Source organism: Phoca vitulina, unplaced genomic scaffold (genome assembly GCF_004348235.1).
Source record: "Phoca vitulina isolate PV1807 unplaced genomic scaffold, GSC_HSeal_1.0 scaffold11, whole genome shotgun sequence".
Taxonomy (NCBI): Eukaryota; Metazoa; Chordata; class Mammalia; order Carnivora; family Phocidae; genus Phoca; species Phoca vitulina.
Genome location: NW_022589714.1, coordinates 26,978,208 through 26,993,203, shown reverse-complemented (window position 1 = coordinate 26,993,203; position 14,996 = coordinate 26,978,208). Strand labels below are relative to the sequence as shown.

General features: G+C 39.5%; 1 protein-coding gene across 2 annotated transcripts in view; it reads left to right on the top strand.

Moving 5' to 3' along the window:
* The window catches only part of PRIM2 (DNA primase subunit 2), a 365,514-nt gene that overhangs the window by 23,668 nt on the left and 326,850 nt on the right, over positions 1-14,996 (top strand). Inside the window, exon 1 of one of the 2 annotated variants that reach the window (XM_032409574.1) lies at positions 14,826-14,907. The exons of the other annotated variant lie outside the window; for it this stretch is intronic. The gene's annotated coding sequence lies outside the window, so the exon portion shown is untranslated. Of the gene's footprint in view, positions 1-14,825; positions 14,908-14,996 lie in introns of those variants that run through there. 2 annotated transcript variants of the gene reach the window in all.

The window sequence follows — 14,996 nt, the reverse complement described above, 5'->3', positions numbered from 1 at the left end:
CCTCCCTGCCTCCCCTCTCCTATTCTCCCATGTCCCATTTGTCACCTGCCAATTCTTTTTTTTTTTTCCTTAAGTTTTTATTTAAATTCCAGTTAGTTCACATATGGTGTAATACTAGTTTCAGGTATAGAATTGATGATTCAGCACTTATCTACAACACCCGGTTCTCATCACAAGTGCCCTCCTTAATTCCCATCACCTGTTTAACCCATCACCCCCCCCCCCCACCTCCCCTCTGGTAATCATCAGTTTGTTCCTATAGTTAAGAGGCTTTCTTGGTTTGCCTCTCTTCTGCCCCCCCCCCATGTTCATTTGGTTTGTTTCTTGAATTCCACATATGAGTGAAATCATAGGTATTTGTCTTTCTCTGACTGACTTATTTCACTTAGCATTATACTCTCTAGCTTGATCCACATCATTGCAAATGGCAAGATTTCATTCTTTTTGATGGCTGACTAATAGTCCATTATATCTATATACCACATCTTCTTTATCCATTCAACTGTCGATGGACATTGGACTCTTTCCAGTATTTGGCTATTGTTGATAACCCTGCTGTAAATATCAAGGTGCGTGTATCCCTTTGAATTAGTATTTTTGTATTCTTTAGGTCAATACCTAGTAGTGTAATTGCTGGATTGTAGGGTAGCTCTATTTTAACTTTTTGAGGAACCTCCATATAGCTTTCCCCAGTGGCTGCACCAGTTTGCACTCCCACAACCAGTGCAAGAGGGTTCCCCTTTCTGTGCATCCTTGCCAATACCTGTTGTTTCCTGTGTAACACACATCTTCTAAGACAAAATCAGAATGAGATAGAAAAAGGGCATCAACCCTTCTGTGGGTTTACCACCTGGTGCTTGCAGGAGAGAGAGACCCACATGCTGTGCCGCTACTTTCAGCACCTGCAGAATAAAGGAAAAACCCCAGCAGCTCTGAGGCCATCCTGTGCAGCAAGGTGCTGCTCCTCTAGAGACGTGCATCTGGCTTAGGTAAGATTACTGAACAGTCAGTCAGGGAACATGGGAGAGGAGAGGTGGAAAATAGATTCTCTGCTCTCTTCTCTGTTCCCAAATCTACGAGTGGCCTGGCCCATCTTCAGCCTTCCATATTGCTTCCCTTAATTAACTGCAAAAGACTTAGGCTCAGCTATTCATTGGACTCAAGCAGAAATGTGTATCTATCTGTTTATTCATTGATTCATTTAACAAGTTGGTTGGATGCCAAGCGTGGAGTGACTGGAGGAGAAGAGGGGATACAAGAAGCACAGAATTTTATCACTTTGAACATTTTAGTCCAGCACAGTGATTTCCAAGTACTGGCCCTAAAACCATTGATTGTGAGGGGCCAGCCTGCAGCAAAATGGGAAAAGTAAGGACCATGTGGTTTAGAAATGTTAGTCAGTACAATGTTGGGAGGGATTGTTTTATATTCCGAGAGTGTGTTCTTCCAGCTATTTTTGGTAAAATGCCCTTCCTTTTCTTAAATTATGAAATGTAGTAAGACTGAATCCTGATGCAACTCTGGTCCTATTTTCCTTTGTCTTCTCCGTGGTACCCATCTAGGACAGGTACGTCAGAAGACAATCCCAGTTACTGGCTGGAAGTTCAAAACCTAAGTTAGAACTTGCAGTCCCCACCCTTAGGGGTCACAAGATTCTTCCAGATTTGAACTGATTTCATTACCAAATTTGAAACATCACATATGAAAACATTGCCTCTCCTGGGCCTTTTATGGTGAGAACATACAATTTTTTAGGGAAAAAACCCTTTAAGCATGAGTATCTGCTAAATACTTCAGTTATTTAGTTTTTTGAACAGAATTCCATTTGAATATATATAAAAGTAGAATATTTTTTTATTATACATATTTTTAATTTCATATAAATAATTTTCATTATATATATATATTTCATTCCAGGTTATTTAACTTTTGAATCTTTAAGTGCTTTAAGTATATCCTTGAGTCATTAACAAATATTTTTGGCTTTTCAGTTTTCTCTAGCACTTTTCCATGTGTTTTATTGATTTCAAGGCAGCTGTTGAATTTCAAATAGTTCATTAAAAATTATGTGTCCAGCAGAGATATGAAAATTGTTGCTTGGTTTATGCACATATGACTAAGAGATAAATAAATAAAATGTCTTAGTGATGAAAGTATTATCTTTATCTCAAAAGATACAACTACTAAAACACATCTTTCTTAATATTTTAGAAATGCATTAGGGTTAGTGGATGTTCTAAATAACCATGAGCCATTTGGAAGAGTGCTTTTTAATAATATTGTTTATCTCCCACAAAATAAATACTCTGAAGGGCTAGTACATCTGTCCCTAAGCCAGTGCATTCTGGAATTGACTCTTCATAAAAGTCCATTATTTCCAATTCAAATAAAATAATTATTGAAACAGAAAGTAATAACTGATTTTTTGAATTTAAATTTTTAAAAATTTAAATTGATTTTTAATTTCTAAATTTGTCAAAAACTATTTTAGATTTCTGTGGGTAGCATTTATCCTGAGTAGCATTATAAATCAAAATGTTTACTGTTAATCTCTTTCATGATTAGACTAGTATTTCTCAAATTTCAGTAATGCGAAGAAGCCTTTAAGAGGAAGAAAATTATCAAGGATTCCAGAGTTGATGTAGATCATTTTGATGTAATTATTGTGATAATTTTTATGTGTGTAGCTAAGACATCCATGTAAAACCTGAGCACATTTACATATTACACTCAAACAAAATTGTAAAGCCAGTACAATTCCAATTGACAATATTTAATTTGCTGGATGATGTTTTGCTGAAATTAAAAAGCACATGTTGAGGTTAAATAATGCAAAAATTTAGTCACTGTTTACTTGGTATTTTTTATTTTGAGCACGGTGAATCATCATCTGAATCATTGTCATTACCATAGTTGGTTATTTCTTTATTTTAAAAAAAGTGAATTTGGGGGTGCCTGGGTGGTTCAGTTGGTTAAGTGTCCGCCTTTGGCTCAGGTCATGATCTCGGGGTCCTGGGATCGAGCCCCATGTAGGCTCCCTGCTCAGTGGGGCGTCTGCTTCTCCCTCTCCCTCTGCAGCTCCCCCTGCTTGTGCTCTATCTCTGTCAAATAAATAAATAAAATCTTAAAAATAAAATAAAAATAAAAATTAAAAAAGTGATTTTGTTTTTAACCGCTACAATTGATTGGAGGAACAATCAAGTTAATTATTCACTACAAAATGCAAGAGAGAAAAATTTAAAAATACCACTGACTAAAAATCCTTCATTGTATATTTACTTTTATATATACTGCTTGTACCCTATTGCAAGTTTCTACATACAAAGGCAGAATCAGAGCAATATTTCTACTTGCAGTATCAATTGAGAACGGGCGGGATGGGCTGAGCAGGTTCTTTGGAACCACTATCTTTTGAATTAGAAATCCTCTGAAAACACAGCTGTCCTACCACAAATCTTTATTCCAACTACTGTAAAATCTTTGTTTAGTGAACCAAAGCATTATATACCTTATTTGTTTCCAATGAATGCTTTTCATGTTTAAGTTCACCTCTGTTGTGTTTCCAATGGTACTTTATTTTCTACACTGGTTTGTTTTCACAATATCAAATCAAACCTTGACTACTAAATATTTTAAGAAACTGAAGGCTTATTCTTGAGAATGTCTTGCATTTGAAAATTATGCAAATTATGACTGCAAGACAGCTAGTTTTATCTGTATAACTGTTGAAAAAATCCAAGTTAAGAACAATGGTGATTGGGGCGCCTGGGTGGCTCAGTCAATAAGCGTCTGCCTTCGGCTCAGGTCGTGATCCCAGGGTCCTGGGATGGAGCCCCGCATCAGGCTCCCTGCTCAGCGGGAAGCCTGCTTCTCCCTCTCCCACTCCCCCTGCTTGTGTTCCCTCTCTCGCTGTGTCTCTCTCTCTCAAATAAATAAAATCTTAAAAAAAACAAACAAACAATGGTGTTGCAGGATGATGATCGACATTTTGACTTCAGAACCTGTAATCTAAGAGCAGCTAGATATGTTTACCAACACATGGCAAGCCAAACTGTGTCATTTCAGACAATCATATGATACCAGTGGGATTGCGTCATATGCAGTGGCTGGCCCTGAAGTCATCTAGCACTATTTGGAAATAACATAGTCTTCCAGATGACACAGGATATGCTCTTGATTAAACTTTTAAGCTTGTCATAGAGAACAGAAGGAAAAATGGAAATTATAGTTGAAAGAAGGAACCCCAGAGATTCAACTGATTTGAGAAATCCTGGTTTAGAGCATAAAAATAAAATTGCTTTGAAAACTATAATGCACTCCACAAATGCCAATACCATTACTGTTAGAAAACAAATAGAGTTGGAAGAGTCTGGAATTAATAATATTTTTTATAATATAAAAATGCTTGGATTAACCCTACCCAGCAGACAGAAAATCCCCACAGTTAAGGTCATTACACAGAGTTTCCAGGAAAACAGCTGCTCCTATCACTCCACTGGAAAAATCACAAAACAACCTAGTTCCTAATTCCTTCATAAATGTACTCTGAGGAAAACTGACCTTGATTCTAAGGGTTGCCTGTGTGGCTGGGCCTTTGTGGGGGCTGGGGGAGGAGGCAGTGGGTGTTGAATTGGGAGGAAAGAAGTCCTGGGAAAGAGGCTGGACATGTGTTTTGCGAGCCCGCTCCCTGGGGCCTCATGGGGGAGAGAGGCCGAGACAGCAGGTGTGAAGCCCATGTAGGGTAGAGTCCCAAGTACATACTACATTGCTTCTGGGTCACTGACCCTAAAATATTTAACCTCATAGGAAAAAATTGTGTTCCTTCTAGACGGATGAAGTTTTTAACCACATGAGCCCTTGGCTGACAGATTGTGCTTTTTTGTTCAAAGAGAAGAACATGCAGATGATGTGATTCCACAGGTGCTAGGAAGGTCCCTTTCCTCTCCATACTTTGGATAACCCTGCACATTGATCCTGAAGTGTATCAATGGGTCAAAGATTTATTTTTTTACGTTTTTATTTCCATTTTCTGAAATGTTAAAATCATTATCTAGCTGAGAAGTTAACTTTTGGACGTGACTATCAGTCAGTTAGTCAAGTTGGAACTAAATCTTGGCATCGTAACAGGATCATATTTACACCTACTTCAGTTTCCAAAACTCAGCCAACTGAGAGAAAATATTTTCAACAGGACTTTCAATGGGAAAGCCAAAATCTGGAGTAAAAACACATCCTCTGTGAAGGATTACATCATTGAGCGTATGAGGGCCCATCTGGAAGTAGGGATAAATACAGAAGAGTTCAAGTCAGTTCAGCAGACAGCTATGGACTGTCCATCTATGCCAGGAACTGTGGCAGAGGCAGGACTGCAGAACCGAATGAGATAGTCTGCCTGGTCTCAAGGAGCTCATGGTTTTATAACCAGTCTCACATGAAAAATTCAAATATTTAGAGTGGTTTGAGTGCAAAGGAAAACCGATATTGCCGAGATCTCATTCCATTCACGTGAACTCCCCAATTTACTTTAGCAGGTTATATGGACAGTGCATTGGAAAATGCCATCAATTTTAGAGCATAAGGGAAAATTGTATTTGAGGCTAGTTTTTTGGTGACTTGGATTCTTATGTTCCCTTTTGTTAAATTCCTTTGAATACAAATAAGGTGATTCTAAGTAGATGGGTCTAGCACAGAGGATTCCAGTCAGCTTAAACGTAAATAGGAAAAGAACAATAGGGACATTCTACTAAGTTGTTAGGCACCAAGTTGGGTTGTGTGCTTACCTAAAGGAAGTATTTCTCTCTATTTTTTTTTAAGGTTTATTTATTTTTTTTAGAGAGAGAATGAACACGTGAGGTGGGCAGGCAAAGGGAGAGGGAGAGACAGAAGCCTCAAGCAGACTCCGCACTGAGCACAGAGCCCCACGTGGGACTCAGTCTGACCATCCTGAGATCATGACCTGAGCCAAAACCAAGAGTCAGATGCTTAACTGGCTGAGCCACCCAGGCGCCCCAAAAATGGGTATTTCTTATAGTCTTTGGATGCCCTGAGCTGGCATAAATAATTAATACTGTAATAAAATAAATTCTGCCAAAAATTAATCTGACACAGAACAATGAAATGCCTAAAGTTATGGTGCATAGGATAATTATCCATAAATGATAAGTAGTGCTCATAAATACTAGTATCCAAAATTATTTCCATATGGCTAAACCAAGGTCAGATTTTTTTCTGTTATTCATTATTAGTCTTCTGTATTTATAAATAGCACCAAAAGTGAACAGTTTTACTGGATGTTTTAATGAAATTGATTTCGCACCCCTCATTCACCTCTCCACACACTCACACACCATATGGATAAACTCAAAGCAGAGGTATTGGATTAAACCCCACATAGTTGCTATCCCTCCCATGTCTCCGTCTTCAGCCCCAGGCCTGATTCAGGGTGCTGTGCTGAACTCCTACTATGCTACCCCAGGGAGAGGGCCAGATTTAGTACATCCAGCCACGAGGTATCTGGGGTGCTGAAAAGCCCCAGGCAGGACAAACTGCAGGGGAGGCTCAGGCAACCCCCTACCAGCTTATTACAGTGAGGGGTGGATGACATTGGCAAGTGGGGGTGAAAATTTAGGCGAAGGTGGTGACTGTCAGTAAAAAGGATCTGGACCTTGGCACCCAAGTAGTTCAGAGATGAGGAAGACAAGAAGAGGACCTGTGTTGTCAGAGTGAGCTCCTGGTCCCAGGACTATGGATGGGGGTGGCAGGGGACCTCACACCGAACCTTCATTAGTCCATGCTTGGAAATCTCAGTCCCTGTCACAATCTGTCTTGGGTCCAGTAGGGAGAGGAAGGAGAAGACATAAGAGTCTTGGAGGGATAGGAAGTGAGGATGAGATGCTGGGTGGAGGGGGAAGGAAATAGGAGTAAAAACTATTGCAAACGTTTCCCAATGGGACAGTATGTGTGGGAAGACTGTGCTTTCCTATTTCTTGGGCTGTCTCCCTGCTGTGTTTATTCCTTTCCTTTTAAAATTTCCACTGTACAATATATGTACTGCTTAAAGAAGAAGAAGAAAGAAACATTCATGTACCCATGATAGAGCATAAGCACTAGAATAGGACCAGAACCTTCAAAGCCCCATGTACCCAAACAGTGCATTCTCCTCCTTCCCCACCCTTAGTTAACCACTGTCTTTTTCTTTTTAAGACTTATTTATTAGAGAGTGCATGAGCGAGTGGGGGCAGAGGCAGAAGGAGAGGGAGAGAATCTCAAGCAGACTCCCTGCTGAGTGTGAGCCCGACACAGGGCTTAATCTCACGGCCCTGAGATCATGACCTGAGCCACAATCAAGAGTTGGAAGCTTAACCAACTGAGCCACCCAGGCACCCCAGTTAACCACTATCTTGAATTTGGTATGGATCACTCTCTAGCTTTCTTTTTTTTTTTAAGTTATGTATTTATTTATTTAAGTAATCTCTAAAAAAAAAGTAATCTCTATACCCAACATGGGGCTCCAACTCATGACCCTGAGATCAAGAGTCTCAAGCTCTTCCGACTGAGGCAGCCAGGTGCCCCACTGTCTTGCTTTCTTGATAATTTTCCACCTGCAGTATATATCCCTGAACAATATATTATTTCTTTGTTTTCTTTTAGCTTTTATATAAAGGCTGAATTGTATTCCACAAGAGACAGGTGGCACACTCAAAATAGACTAATTGAAAGAGAATTTGCAGAGACTATTTACAAAGATGTGGGAGTAGGGAACCATAAGGGATAGACAGTCCAACCAAGTAGGGCTTAATTGAAGTTATATATGTTACTGTGTGGGAATCTGAAAAGTAGAGAGAGGGGAGCTGCTCCAGACCCAGGATGAGGGAGTCCTTTAAAGTTGGTCATCTTGAAAGAGCAAGGATAGGTTGAAGACACAGGCAGCTTTGCAGGGAGACAGCTAGTGGAATAAATACTTTGATCTCACATTCTTCTCTCCTTCCCATCTGCTTTTGGTGTTCTCTAATTGACTTTAGAAGTTCTGGGAGCAGGGGCACTTGGCTGGCTCAGTTGGGAAGGCACGTGACTCTTGATCGGAGTGTTGTGGGTTTGAGCCCCATGTTTTTGGGTGCAGAAATTACTTAAAAATAAAATCTTAAAAAAAAAAAGTCCTGGAAGCAGAAATTAGAAGGGACAGGAAGACATATGGTCCATGCTAGTCAGGAGCAGACAGCATGGGAGAGGGTGCGAATGTAAGGTGAGGGATGGAATGGAAGAGATCTAGTACATATATATTCCTGTGGCTTGCTTTTCCTTCAACATTATATTTCTGAGATTCATTCATGTTGATATATTTACTTGTAGTTCATTCATTTTTTTCCTGGTGTTAATATTTCTTTATTATTTTATTTAAAAAAAATTTTTTTTTTTTTTGAGAGAGAGAACAAGAGAGCAAGCAGGGGATGGGAGGGGAAACTGGGGAGGGAGAGAGAATCTCAAGCAGACTCCGTGCTCATCACCAAGCCTGACATGGGGCTCGATCTCACGACCCTGAGATCATGACCTGAGCCAAAACCAAGAGTCTGCTGCTTAATCTACTGAGCCACTCAGGTTCCCCTCTTTATTTTTTTATTCTAATTCCGGTGTAGTTAACATACAGTGTTATATTAGTGTCAGGTGTACAATATAGTGATTCAACAATTCCATATGTTACTTAGTGCTCATCATGATAAGTGTCCTCTTCGTTCCCTTCACCTATTTTACCTATCCCCCTACCTACCTCCCCTCTGGTAAAAATCTGTTCTCTGTTGTTAAGAGTCTGTTTTTTGGTTTGTCTTTTTTCCCCCCTTTGCTTGTTTGTTTGTTTTGTTTCTTAAATACCACATATGAGTGAAATCACATGGTATTTGTCTTTCTCTGACTTACTTCACATAGCATAATATACTCTAGATCCATCCATGTTGTTGCAAATGTGTAGTTCATTCATTTTCACTCTTTTTTTTCTTTTATTCCACTGTGTGAATTGACTACAATTTATTTACCCATTTTCCTGATGATGGGTAGATTTTAGTGTTTTCATATCTTAATGTTGTTATGAACATTCTTGTTAATGGTTTTTGACATCTACGTGTGAAAATCTTTCTAAAGAATATACTTAGAGTAGAATTATTGTACTGAGACAAAGGGTTAAATTTACCAGATGATGCCAAATTGTTTTCAAAAGTAGTTGCACCAACTAATACTCCTACAGTATATGAGTTCTTTGTCAATACTTGATATTTTCAGATTTAAAAATTTTTTCCCATCTAGTGTGTGTAGATTATTATTTCACTGTGGTTTTAATTTGCATTTCCCCAATTGTTAATGTGGTTGCACATATTTTTGTATGTTTATTGGTCATTTGTTTCCTCTGTTGTGAAATACCTGTTCAGGGTTCGTTTCCCCTTTCTTTTCCATGTGTTTTTATCTTTTTTCTATTGATTCTATTCTGACAGTAATCCTAGGTTAATTATATTTGATAAGTTTCTTTTCCCAATTTGAGGGGTTTTAAAAAAATGTATCATTATGTGTTTTTTTAAACTTAAGTTCTTAATTTTAATGTGGTTGAAATGATCAATCTTCCCATTTTAGGCGTGTGCTTTTTAAGAAAATTGTGTTAAATAGACATAAAGCAAAACTTACCATTTAAACCATTTTTAGTGTACGGTTCAGTGGCATTAAGTATATTTACATTGTTGTGCAACCATCACCACCATTCATCTCCAGAGTGGCTGTGCTTTTTCTTAATGTCTTGTTTAAGAAAGTCTTTGCTATATTAAGACCACCCTTATATTTGCTCTAAATTCTTAAAATTTTGCCTTTCACATGTAAGTCCTTTAAGCATCTGGGATTGATTTTTGTGTATAGTGGGAGGTAGGAAATACACGTTCCCCCATATGGATAGCCGGTTGTCCCAGCACCATTTAGAATTGTCCATTTTCTCTGCATCCAGCTGTGCAGTGGATGTGTGCTATACCCAGTTTCTTCATAGGTGTGGGTCCATTTCTGGTTTCTCTTTTCTGTTTCTTTGGTTGGTCTGTCTATTCCTGACCCAATATCACATTGTCTTAAATACAATGGAACTATGATATGCCTTCCATCTGCCTGAAATGCTATTCTCCTAAAGATACATGTGACTCAGTCCCTAATTTTCTTCTGGTCTCTGCTTCATGGTCATATCCATAGCCAGTCTTTCCTGGCAATCCTTTCTAAAATTTCAGTGCCTCCTCCAAAAACTTTAAACCCTCCTACTCTGCTTTATTCTTTCTGCTTAGCAGTTATTATTTAACATAATAATGTGTATACTTCTCTTGTTTGTTGTCTCTCTTTCCCGCTAGAAGAAAAGGTTTATGAGGGCAGAGATTTTTGGCTGTTTCATCACTCTTGTATCCCTAGCATAGAAAACATTGCCTGGCACTCAGTAGGTACTGAATTAGTATTTTTTTTTTTAAAGATTTTATTTATTTATTTGACAGAGAGAGAGACAGCGAGAGAGGGAACACAAGCAGGGGAAGTGGGAGAGGGAGAAGCAGGCTTCCCGCTGAGCAGGGAGCCTGATGCGGCCCGATCCCAGGACCCTGAGATTATGACCTGAGCCGAAGGCAGTCGCTTAACCAACTGAGCCACCCAGGTGCCCCTGAATTAGTATTTCTAAAACAAATCATGTAAGGTTGATATGTGGAAGGGTCATCTTCCCTTCCTGTACTTCCCCTTAAGAATATGCTTTTTCTCTAGTTCTCTTGCTCCTTGATGCTAGATGAATAAAAGCAATCTGAAGGGAGAAAGAACGAAGTGCTCCTTTAGGTTTCGTTCCTTGCCATGTTCCAGAGGTGGGCAGTGAAATGAAAAGGGTGGAGGGATCAGTGTTGGCTCACTGTGTATTATTTTCTGGGTCAGCTATCCTGCTGGAAATCCCTCCTGTCTTTGCTTTCCATGGCAAGCAGAGCTGGCTGGACCTAGAGTTTATAGAGTTCTCACTGCGGAAGGAAATGTACCACACCTTTGGTTTTTTAGGGTGGCACACCCTGCACAGGGGAAGAATGGACACTCACTTTGATTTACCAAGCATGGCAACTAAAATTTTAGTTGTAAGTGTGACACACTACAAGATAGAACTCTTGGAGCTGTGGAGTCATCTAAGAATGAATGCCCTGTGAGGCAGTCTGCGTGTAGCTGGGTAATGTCCAGAAAGGCACTGAATTGAGCAGTGATGATTCATGGAAATTTCATCAGAGATGGTACTCTGTGCTTATTATAGGCTAAACTGGGGAGCCAAGTCATTCTGGAAGGAATGTGTATGGAGTTTTCAGATGAGGACTTGAAGTTTTATATGTTGGAACCACCTTTGATTCAAACCATCTGTTGCATGTCAGGCTGAACCCATCAGGTTTTTTCTTTCATATTTTACAATAATTCAGTATAATAAATATTTGTTGGCAGTCCTTGGAGTGCCATACAGTGGGGTTACAAAGATGAATGGCATACTGGTCCCTGTTTCTGAGATGTTTATGGTCTAGTGGAAGTAAAAGTTTATATGTTTATATGTGTTTTTCCTCCCCCGGATTGTGAGGTTGAGGTCTATAATTTATGTGCATCTTGGTTGCCAGGGCTGAGCATTGTGTTAATCCATTTTCTTTTGATGAAATAAATACATGAAAGAGCTTGCAGTGATTTACCGAATATAGTTACTGAAATGTATAACATTGTTGTGCATTATTGGTACTGTGATGTGTAGATGTGTATTATAATTGCCTCTCAATACGGAAAGTACTCTTCATGGTGAGGTAATGACCAAAGGAGGGTATTCTGAGGAGTGTGTTCATCAAATCATCCAGTGGTTCATGTTCTCAAAAGATTAAGAACCTCTGTAGTATAGGGACATAACTAGTAAAAGAATGATACTATATGGAATTACAAAGAACATGGCGGTTTAAATGAGGAGCAGCCAAGGTGGCGTAAGCAAAGGCTCAATAGGATGGAGGAAGGCAGCAGTTGACTACCTGAAGGATAGATAAAATTCTTACAGGAGTGGTGGTTAGGGCTTTTGAAGTAGAGGCATCACCACAAAGAGAGACACAAGTTAGGGAAGTGCAACTCTTTTAAGAGGGAAAGAGTTGGTATTTCAGAGCATAGTCTGGAGGGCAGTGGTAGGCAATAAAGTCATTAGATCTTGGGGCCATGCTGTGGAAAGTCTTCAGATGTTTTTGAATGATTAAAACAGAACTTTAAAAATACCATAAAATACCCCTATAGTCTACCTCACGGCCAGTGGCTTAGTTGCCAGTAATGTAAAGCATTATTATGTTTGTAGTAGACTTTTTTTTTAGTCCAAAGAACTATTCAAAAGATATCAACCACTGTAGAGAAAGAGGTATTGACATTTAAGTTAAAGGTGGGCTAATTTAAGATTTGACTGAGGACAAAGCTAAGAAAAGTCAAATAAAAACTATAGTTCAGAGTGGCTGTCTTGCACCTCAAATTTTAATCGCAATGGGTACCATCTGCCCAGATTTTAAGAGGAGGGGAGGTTGGGGATTGGTGCACAAGTGGAGGGAGGAGGAGTTGCAGAGGGCAACCTCCTTGTGGAAGTCAGAAGCATTGCAGAAAAATGTATTGGTATGTCAAATGCATCTTTCATTCATTCATTCTCACCAACCATGAAGTTTTATTGCTTACAACAAAATGTTAACAGTGTCTGTCCCTGGGTGACAGTATAAGCAGATAGCAGCATATAGGTGAATTTTCTTTTTAACATTTTCCAAAATTTCTAAAATTTTATTTACTAGGAAAAGTAATTTAAAAATGACTGTTGTCAATTAGGTAACGTTTTTACAAAATTGGGCTCATATGGCATATGTGGTTTTATGTATTCTGCTGTTAATAGTATCCTGAGCATTTTCCCAAGTCAATATTCTTCAAAAACATGTATTTTGAATGGCTGTGTAATGTCCCATGATATGACAATACTATCATTTACTATTCTTTTTTCTGGGTTTTCACTCTTACAGTGCTGTAATGAAGTTCCTTGAGCATGAATTTTTGTGTCCATTTCTGAACAGATTCATATACGTGAAATTATTATGTCAAACTGTATGAATTCTTTTAGGGCTCACAATACACATTATTATATTGTACTCCAGACTTGTAGCACCACAATCAATTCCTATGTGAGCTCATCGTACTGGACTTTGCGCAGCACCGAGTATTTTCATTGTAAAATCTTTGCCAATTTTGTTGAGGAAAATTTCTTTGCTGCCAGTGATAAACGTTTTTTTTTTTTTTTCACATTTTATCATTGCTTATTTGTTGCTGTTCTTTTCCCATTTTTCAATTTGTATCAGGATTTTTTTCTAATTAACTTACAAAAGCTCTTTACACTTTGATGGTGTTAGTTATGGTAAACCTTTCCCCTAGTTTGATCACTGCAGAACATTTTGTGATTTTTTTTTTTTAGATGCCCAATTTTACATTTTTATAGTCAAATCTTTAGAGTTCTTTGTAATTTATTTACATTCGTTCCCTATCCAGAGTATTCATGTAAATGTTATCATCTGTGCTTCAGGTTTTTTCAGGCAGTTTTCATGCTTTCAGGTGTCTTCTTTGTACCAGGTTATGTTAATTATGTTGCCTGATACAGAGAGGAAAGAATTAAAGTGAGGCACTGCTGTCATACCGTGGAATTAGTGCTGTATGCTGGTTAGCACTATGGTGCTTGGAGACAGTCTCTCTCACCTTGAACCTGGCCCTGTCACTTAGGTGATCTTTGAAGTAACTTAACTTCTTTCTCTGTTCTATGGCTTCCTTATCTTATAATATAACCTATCTCATAGTTATGAGAATAAAATGAATTGATATGGAAATCACTTAGAATACGTTCTGATACAAAGTCAGTGCTAGGCAGTTTGGTCCACGACGGGTAGGTGCTTTGAAGTTTGGTATAGTTTCGATATATTTTGCATTTCTAAAAATTTGAACATTTCATTTCAAATTGCTCTTCACCTGCAACGATTATCTTTACTAGATCTTTCCTCAGCCACTTTAGTGAGGCACGCCTCCTAGAGGCCACAAGTGAAGCTTATTTCGCTCTTGAAAACCCTAGAGCTCTCAGTTGGGAGAGTTGGTGTGGCTTTGACCCACTGCTTCTGATGGACCGCTACTTCTTCCCTCTGAGCCTCATCTCCTCTAATTTCTGTAGCCCCCGGAGCGATTTCTGCGTGTGTGCATTCATGCATTCTAGTTCCAGTTATTTTGCGGGGCGCGGGCGGGGAGGAACTGAAGGTAGAATCTGTCTTTACTGGGCTTGCCGTCCCATAGGAAAAAACAAAACGTACTGTGCATAGATGGGCAAACTAACGTTCATCTTTTAGCTTCTACTTTCTCATCTGTTAAAATGGGGGTAATACAACCTACCTTATAGGGTCGCTGAAAGATTAAACAAGAAAAAACAGAGCCCCTAATAGTGAGCCGGGTGCAAAACGAGCTCAGTAAACGCCTATTCCTCCACTAGCTCGAGTGATCAGTCTAGCCCTGTGGGTTAAAGCTCCATACCCTTGGGAGCGCGGAAATTTCTGCCGCTAGCCTTCCGGTACCCCAGTTTCAATCATCAAAAGCTACCGGCGGTACATGCAGGAGGGGCAGCGTATAATTTGGAAACGCAAACGATCGTATTTAAACAATTTTAAGCTGGCTAAATGGATTAAACGTCCTAGGAACCCAGGAGCGCCGCACGGAGCATGCGCAGGGCGCGCGCGCGCTGGGTGGGCGGGACGGTCGGGGGCGGGCTTTGTGGTCCCGTTACTTCCGTTTCCGATCCCATATGAACTCTCCCGCCATCTGAGAACAGCGTCTGTTGGTTTGTGTTTTTCGTGTTTTGTGTGGTTGCAGGTAAGAGGGTCTCCTGCGGCTTTAGGATGGACAGTAATCTTGGTGTTGAGGCTTGCAAGTGGGGAAAGAAGGGAGAGCACTTTGCCAGC